This window comes from Gobio gobio, assembly GCF_949357685.1.
Source record: "Gobio gobio genome assembly, chromosome: 8".
Lineage (NCBI taxonomy): Eukaryota > Metazoa > Chordata > Actinopteri > Cypriniformes > Gobionidae > Gobio > Gobio gobio.
Genome location: NC_137114.1, coordinates 56,710,218 through 56,719,513, shown reverse-complemented (window position 1 = coordinate 56,719,513; position 9,296 = coordinate 56,710,218).

Genomic DNA, 9,296 nt, shown 5'->3' with positions numbered 1-9,296 from the left:
CCAGTGAAGCCAAAGGGTCGGAGTATGCAGACATAGTCCGTTGTTTTAAACTAGAAGATGACAGATGGTGTACTGTACTCATTGTCCTACAACACAATAAAACTAAATTGTTGTTGATTTTAGTTTTATGGAATGCTAAGATGATTAACAAATAATATCCATATGAAAAACATGTGCAAATCATTTATAAATACTAAATATGCTTACATTAAGTGTCTGTGAAGACTTTTGTTGCCTTGATGGGGTACCAAGCCAGAGGGATGGACACCCATGGGAAACCTTTAGCAGACCAGGGTGAAGCCCGGTAAACAGAAAACCAAGGTGGAGTCAGGAAGGCTGGACACCAAGATAGTGGCAGAAAGCTGGAGCACCAGGGTAATAACGCTGGACCAGAGGGCCAAGGTGGAGATGGAAGTGAAGTCAGTGGTACTGATGAACCTGGACAGATGGAGTAGACCCAAAGGATTGGAGGATGCAGGTGTAGTTAGTTGTTTTAAACTACAAGGTGTCCTCATATTCCTACAACATAATAAAATAAAATATTGTTTATTGTAGTGTTATGCAATAATAAGAAGATATGCATGTCACAAATATATGCAAATCAGCCTTTATGAATACTAAATATGCTCACATCAAGTCTCTGTGAAGATGTTTTTGTTCAGTAAGAATGAGAGACTGGGATGGCCTGATATACTGTAGTCAGAGAGATGGAGACCCACAGTGGAGCTTTAGGCACAATATACCAGGTTGGAGCCAAGGAGACAGAAGAACAAGGCAGAATCAGGAATGCTGGAGACAAAGATGGAGTCAGAGGGCTGGAGAATCAGGGTGATGTTGCTGTACTGTAGGGACAAGGTGGAATATCTGCAGATGAGTTGGAGCCAATGGGAGTAACAAAGCTTGCAAAGCAGGAGAGATGGAGGATCCCAGTGGAGGGTGCAGGCGTGTAGTGTCTTATAGCCCTACAACACAATAAAACAAAATATTGTTTATTGTAGTTTTATGCATCGTCAAGATGATTAACATATAATATCCATACAAAAAACATAAGACAGGATTTATAATTAATAAAAATATGCACATATAGTCTCTATGAATATTACTTTATGTTCAGCAAGAATGGGACAGGGGGATACCTTGATGAAGCAAGAGGGATATAGATCCATGGTGGAGTTTTAGTGGTACAGACTCGGGCAGTGCAGAGGAGACAGAAGACCAAGGCACAGTCAGGAAGGCTGTAGACCAAGATGGAACCAGAGGGCTGGATAATCAGGGCTATGATGCTAGACTAAAGGGACATGGTGCAGACATAGCCATAGGCCTGAAAGTCCATTCTGGAGCTGCGGAGATGTCAGACCAGGGCAGAATTGAAAGTAGGTGGGACCTGGTTAAGGGATACCAGGTTAAGGGATACCAGGCCACAATAGAAACAAGGGAGCAAAATGCCAAATTGGAGCCAATGGCAAAGAAACATAAAACAAAATTAAACTAAACTAAACAGATATTCAAACTAAGACAATCACTAACAATGAACTAAAAAAAAGAGGAGTTTAAATACAAAGATATAAAGATGAAATAAACTAGACACAAGTAACCATAATGGCTAAACAAGAAAACAAATAACATACTACAAAGATAGGCAACTCTGGAAACCAGAACTAAATGCAGGAAAATTTTAACAAAATGAAGTCCTAAAACATATACAAAACATGACAGTTATAATAGAGTTGCCTAATAGCTTCCTTGACCTTAAGCTTAAACCAGCAAGTTTTCTATTCTACATTTGAGTTTTGACTATTATGCAAAACCACACCCACGGGACTTGTCAATACAGGATAGTTACATTTGTAATATAGTTCTAAGAAACAAATAGCATATATAATTTTTTTTGCGTTGCAGTTATAAATAATACATTTTGAAAAAGGTATTGAATGTACATTGTATCCACATTGAAAAACAAAGTGTGATGAAATTAGATTCTGTTTGGTACGACTGTCCTGTGGTGAACAGTTTCTGTTGTGAATGACCTTAAAGAAGTATACTGTAGTCAAGACTAGAGGGTGAAAGATGACTTATATTGTCCCCATAGACCTATAAAACAATAAAACACAATTTTGTTGTGTAGTATAGTTTTATGCAATATTATGAAAATAAACAAATAATATGATTATGAAAAACATATTCAAAGCATATAAATGAGTATAAATAAAATATATACTCACGTCAAATCTGATGATTCTTTTTTCAGCAAGAAAGCCTGCTTATCCTTTTTTTCTGCTTTGTTGTATACCAGATGGTAGCTGGAGAAGGTCACTTGTTTTTATTCAGATGACAGATGAGATGTTTCTCAGATCAGGCAGATTTTTTAACAAAGATCGAGATGTTCAGTTGTCCATAAGTTCCAGATTGTTTGTGGTTTGAAAAAGGTTTCTGTTGGCGAATGTGGAAGTACTGCAGTTTTTTTTTAAATCATGATTTACTTAAATGTATAAATAAAATCAGCTGTACACAAAATTCATAATGGTATTACATCATTGAGAATGAAAACAGTGCTGTAAGTAGAACTACACAGCTTCAAAGTACTCAGCATAAAATGTGCTGTACAATGACAATTTAGAATAAAAAAAAAATATTATAAATTTGACAATATATTTGATTTTGTTGAAAATTACCACTTGCTAAACCAAAAATTGTAGGAGGTCGTTCTACTTACATACTGACATAATTTTCACCAAATGCAACTACTTTACAGCATGGACATAGCTTGTGGGAGGCCATTCTGAATCTCTGTTCAGAACTCACAACAAAAATGTGTTCCCTTTCAAAAGCTACACTCAATGCTGCATAAGCTTATGCAAATGGGAAATGTCTTTGACATAACCAGCTGTGAAAATAGTGTGAAAACACGTCAATGAAATTGACCCGGAGGTATTTATAGCCTCGGCCGGTGACGTCATAGGCGCACCTGCTGCACGAGGCTATAAATAGATGAGCTTCAGCTGGAGCAAACCAGGTCTTTTTCTTTTCAGACCAACTCTGTGTTATGGTGTGTTACAAAGTCTCTGAAAAAAAAAAAAAAAAAATTCTCTCTCTCTCTTTCAAGACTCAACTTGAGATCTTTGTTAGGAGTTAGTTTTCAACATGGCAGTGTGCAGATTTTTCTCTCTCTTTCTCATCTCTGTTACAAAGAAACATTAGTGGAAAGAGTTCTAGTTAAATCTAATCATTTGGAAACGAGTCAGCAGAGTAAAACGCTGTATATCCATGTTCTCTTTCAAATAGAACTGGATGTGCACTTTTATTGCTGTGTGTGTTTGGGGAAGAGCATGCGGTTGCTGCATTGAGTCAGACGAGTGCGAGCTTTGCAAGCCTTTGCCGTTAGAATGCTTTATGCTCGTCTGGGCTACTTTCAGTCCGCACCAGTTTTCGGAGCTCTCGAAAGGGTTTGTTGACGAGCAAGAGACGGGTCCGTCCCTTTCGCTTGCTCGCTCACCAAATGCATGTTTCCCCACGTGATCCCGAAGCGCGCTCCGGCGTTTCTTCGGCTCGCGCGGGGAATGATGATGAATCTCTGGGTCCGCGGACCTCGAGCAGCCGCCTGCGATCGTTCCTCACATGATGGTGAATCTATACGAGGAATTTATCGAGGTGATTGTTCGCGCGGTGGCCAGGGCAGTTTGTCTGGTACCGTGAATGAGAGATCCCCGAACGCAGTGAGCTTGAGGTTTCTGTCTAGAAAGCATTTACTTCACGTGTTTTTGGACCCTTGACTTCGACATTTTCGACTATCATGGGTGTGAAATCGCGTGGATATGTGAGAATACCCCAGGTGGGAGACGCTCACGAGCTATCTCTCGCCTGGGTCTGCATTTTCATTAAAGAGACATACCTCCCCACAAACCCATGTAGAAAATAAACGTCGGCTGTCATGGGCAAAGCTTATATATATGAATTATATATTGTATATTATTTTATATGGAATATATATATATATAATATATATTATTTTATATGGAATATATATTGTATATGATTTATATAAGAATAATAAATATAAAGGGACAGGCTGGTGCTGCGCTGCACACTATGGCTGTCTTGCAGGCATATCAGGCTGACCTTCTGAAGGATTTGAGTAGTTAATTTGGTGACTCAGTTAACTCTGCAGTGGCCAGATTTAAAGGAGTGGAAGAAACATGAAGTGTTCACTCAGTTTCTTCCTCAATGCACTCAAGGGGAGGGGCTATCAGCCACACAACCTCTCTTCAGTCCTTCAAGATTTAGGGGGGTAATAAGCAGAGTGTGGCGAGTCGCGCTCTCCCTCGTAAAGACTGGAGACCGGCTCGTCATCCTCAACAACCTCCCAGGGCAGACCTCGGGACTGTCATCAATATAAGAAGTCCGGTGGTCTGGTGCCCAGTCTGCCCCCACGGGACAGGTCGTGTCAAACATTTGCTTGCCCCACCCCGTTATCCTCAAAACTACTCCATCCCCGCCACCTCTGGTGATTCGGGGGGGCAGTGGTTTCCAGGGAAATGTTAGACGTTCAGTGTTTAAATCCTGCTATCATCCAGGACATAGAACGTCTAACATCCCCTCAACAGGAAGTGTTCAAATTGTCACTCTCAGAGTCTCAGGCAGCGTGTGAACTTCTGCCAGGCGTTTCTGCATGGGTGTTAAGCACGGTAAAAATTTTTCAACTAATTTATTTGTCATCCTCCTTGTTTGAACGGCGTGGTCTCCACTTCCGTGAAGGCGGAGTTGGCGTTCGTACTGTCACAAGTGACAGCAGTTACTTCCTGGTCCCCAGTAAAGTGGGGGGGTGTCCAATCTCAGATCTTCGAGTCTTAAACCGTGAAGCAGTTAAAGTACTCAAGGTCAAGATGTTACAGTGAAGGCGGTCGTGTCGCATATTCAACATTGTGATTGGATTCGGCACGATTGATCCGAAGGACGCATGCATTCGCATATAAAGTCTGCCACAACACAGGAAGTTCCTGAGGTTCGCTCTTGGGGGCAAAAGCTTACCAATTTCGGGTCTTCCATTTGGCTAGCCTTGTAACCGCACGTATACAAAATGTATGGATGTATTACCGGCTCCATTGGGATTCCGGGGCATTCAAATTTTTAATTACAGAGGCGATTGCTAAAATTAGCACAATCACATGAGATGGTGCTTCAACACAGTGTGTTGGCTCATCTAGTTTCTCTAGGGTTGAGACTCAACACCAAGAAAAGTGTTCTTTCTCCTGCCCAGAGAACGACTTATATAGGGTTTGTTTGGTTTTTGGTCACAAGGTGGGCACAATGGTTTCCCGCTTGAATCAAGACCATTCAGTATTCCCTGAGCAAAGTCAGGCTAGACCAAGATCTTACTGATCATCAGCACCAGAGTGTTAGGTCTAATGGCATCAGCATCCACGGGTTTCCCTTTGGGGTTGTTGCACATAAGACCGTTTCAGTTGTGGCTCAAAGCCAGAGGACTTAGGGCCAATCCTCAGGCAAATAAAGTGGCGCGCCATGTGGCTTCGTACACTAACTATGTGGTTCAGACCCCGGTTTTTGCCTTGGGTCCCACTCTAGGCTTACCTTGTTGTCGCAAGTTGCAAACGACGGACGCTTCCCTGACGGGCTGGGGTGCGGCCTTAAGTGGTCGTCCAGCCCAACGGGAATGGGAGGGTCATCAACTCAGTTGGCACATCAACTGCCTCGAGTTGACGGCTGTATTTCTGGCCCTGAAATACTTTCTCCCCCAATTGAGGGGCTGTCATGTCCTAGTGCGGGTGGACAGTACAGCTAAATATCTCATATATAATCACCAGGGGGGTCTGTGCTCACGCTATCAGAATAGCGAGACAGATTTTTCTCTGGGCTCAGAACAAGTTCCTGTCACTCGAGCAGTGCACATTCAAGGGCGGTTGAATGTGGGAGCAGATTTACTGTCCAGACAGAGTTACAGATGGGGGGGTGGAAACTCCACCCAGAAGTAGTCAAGCAGATTTGGATCAGATTTTACAGAGCTGACCACAGGGAGTGGACCTCTTCGCCTCTTCTCAGACAGCGCAAAGTCCCTGCTTCTCTCTGTCACCCAGCCCCGCTGGGTCTGGATGTGATGGTTCATACATGGCCCAAAATGCGTCTGTATGCCCTCCTTCCAGTCGCCCTGCTCCTGTGAGTTCTAGCCAGGGTTCGCCAACAAGGGTCTTGCTTCTTATCGATAGCGCTGCGTTGGTCGAACAAGGTTTGGTTCTCGGAGATAGTGTCTCTCCTCAACGGCTCGCCTTGGCCGATTCCGGCGAGGAGGGACCTTCTGTCTCAGGCAGAGGGCACGATATTCCATTCCAGGCCCGACCTGTGAAACCTTCATGAAGGGCACCAAATGAGGGACACGGGGCTTTCGCCTGCAGTTATTGAGACCATCCTAAGTGCTAGAGCTTCCTCCACTCGGAAAGTTTATGCTAATAAATGGGGTGTCTTTGAAAGGTGGTGTACGACACAATGTAGATTCAGTCTGCCATTTCAACTGCCAGGTAACTTCAGTTCTGGATTTTCTGCAAGAAAAGTTGTCATCAGGCACCTGCCCCTCCACTCTCAGGCTTCATTCGTGGGGTAGGCGGTTGAGGCCACCTGTTAGAACCAAGATCCCTTCATGGGACTTAGCTTTAGTCCTCGAGGGTCTGGTTGAGACCCCCTTTGAAACATTAGCTTGCCCCTCCACTCTCAGGGTTTATGTGGCCGCTCTTTTGGCTTGCCATGCCCTGGTGGATGGGGTGCCGCTTGGGAGGCATCTTCTGCCTGCTCACTTTGTTGTGCCAGGCAGTTGTGGCCTCCATTAAGAGCCAAGATCCCTTCATGGGACTTAGTTTTAGCCCTCGAGGGTCTGGTTGAGACCCCCTTTGAATCTCTAGAATCAGCGTCTGACGAACTTCTGACTCTAAAGATGGTTTTTCTTATGGCTATAACTTCTCTGAAAAGAATTGGGGACATGCAGGCTCTGTCAATATCGCCATCCTGCTTAGACTTTGCCCCAGGTTTGGTGAAAGTGATTTTGCATCCCCACCCTGACTACCTGCCTAAGGTTCCTTTGTCGACTGTACATCCTGTCACTCTTGAAACCTTCTGCCCTCTGCCGTTCACAACGCCGGATCAGGAGAAACTTCATAGACTGTGTCCAGTCCATGCTCTTCAGGCCTACGTCCACCGCACTAGCCAGTGGCGTAAGTCAGAGCAACTGTTTGTTTGCCATGGGGGCCGTAACCATCAAACAATGTCACATTGGGTCAGGGATGCTACTGCTCTTGCCTATGAGGTGCGCGGTCAATCTTCACCTATAGGATTAAGGGCTCACTCCACCAGGGGAGTCGCCTCTTCTACTGCGTTAGCAAGGGGTGCTCTCTTACAAAGTGTTTGTGATGCGGCAGGTTGGTCCTCTCCGCACACATTCTTAAGACTTTTTAGCTTGGATGCTCATGCCACTTCAGGACTGGTCTTCAAATAAAGAAGATCTGGTTTGCTCCAGCTGAAGCTCATCTATTTATAGCCTCGTGCAGTAGGTGCGCCTATGACGTCACCGGCCGAGGCTATAAATACCTCCGGGTCAATTTCATTGACGTGTTTTCACACTATTTTCACAGCTGGTTATGTCAAAGACATTTCCCATTTGCATAAGCTTATGCAGCATCTCGTTCCGCTTTACCAGGGAACAGGGTTACAGTCAAGTAACCCCAAGTGTTTTATTTAAAAATGTCAAGTAAACATGCAATTTGAAACCTAGAAACATTGACAGCAGTTTTGATGTTTTGTACCCAATTTAATGGTCTGCCCCATAGTAGAAATGTCAACCTATGGCCATGCTATAAAGTGACAACACTATTGGGTATGATTTTGCATCTTAATAAAAGTGTAGAAAGCAAAAAACAAACAAAAAACAAATTAAAAAAAGGTTGAGACCTGGGTTGACTGACACAATTTTACATAAACCTTTTAAATAATCCTACAAAATAATAAATAGATAAAAATATATTATCTTATTGTTCACTACTAGGAATGGAATGGAAATAAAAAATGACTGACAATTTACCCATTGTACTAATTTAACAACAAAAGTCACTACAAAATAAAAACTGTTACATGGATAATAAGTCATTGACATTTTAGGCAGCTGCTGAGCAGTTTTGATTATTGCATTGGTAAAGTCTATATTTATGTCTACAAATAAACACTATTTGCAATTACTACAATGATATAATCCCACCAATTCTGCAGCATGTACTATTCAAAATCCACTCCGGTATCTATGTATTATGGGGTTAATTGGCACCATTTTTAAGCAGAAACAAACATTTAGATAACCTTGGGCAAATCACATGACTTCAACTTTGCAGATAACTCCTTCAAATGTCTGCCCTATAAACTTTTAATTGTACTTCACATGCCTACCATGTAAACCATGGGTAAGGGGAATCAGTATTTAATTCCGGAGACAGAGACTAACAAATGGATACTATATATCCAAGAAACACAGGATATTTTCAAATATCCTTTTGATCAGTTGGATTCGTATCTAAATATTATGAAATTACAATTATAAGAAAAAAAATGACTTAAGTCATTTGGGGTCAAAAACATCCAGAAGGTTTCAGAGGATTAACCATAATTAAAGTGATGTTCAGTAGTTTGACGCAAACTTAAAAAGATTTAAAAATGTTCCCTGTGCCAATCAACCCCTGTGCCAGCCAACCCGGTCTCCAGTACCTCCCCTCCCTAGGGAGCCGCCTTGTCTTATGTCTTACCTCCCTGCCCACCCCTCCCTCAATGGCAGGCGGAATCTTTACAGATTTTATCTCAACAGTGAAACAAGTATTGCCTGATGAAAACTATAGTAAGTTTGCACAACGTCAATATGTATACCTTCCATATCTTTTGTATAAACATGGTTGTAACGCAGTTCGATGTTCTCGTGGGCAGGAAGGAAGAAGGCGGGGTTGGCGTGACTGGGACTTGCGACTTTATTAAGCAAAAGCTTCTCAGATACAAACATAAACAGCGCACGTGGGCGCATCAACACGTAAAAATTCACTCGAGACTTGTAACGAAACCACGCCCGCCCCGCCACATACCCCCACCGCCCAACTCAGGCCGGGGAGCCATCCGGCCTGCAGCCCCCCCCCCCCCCCCCCCCCCTCCTGGAGAGGAAGTCGGCCACAGCCATCTGAGCACCCGGCCTGTCGACCACCTTGAACTTAAAGGGTTGTAAGGCCAGATACCAACGGGTGATCCGCACGTTGGTATCTTTCATG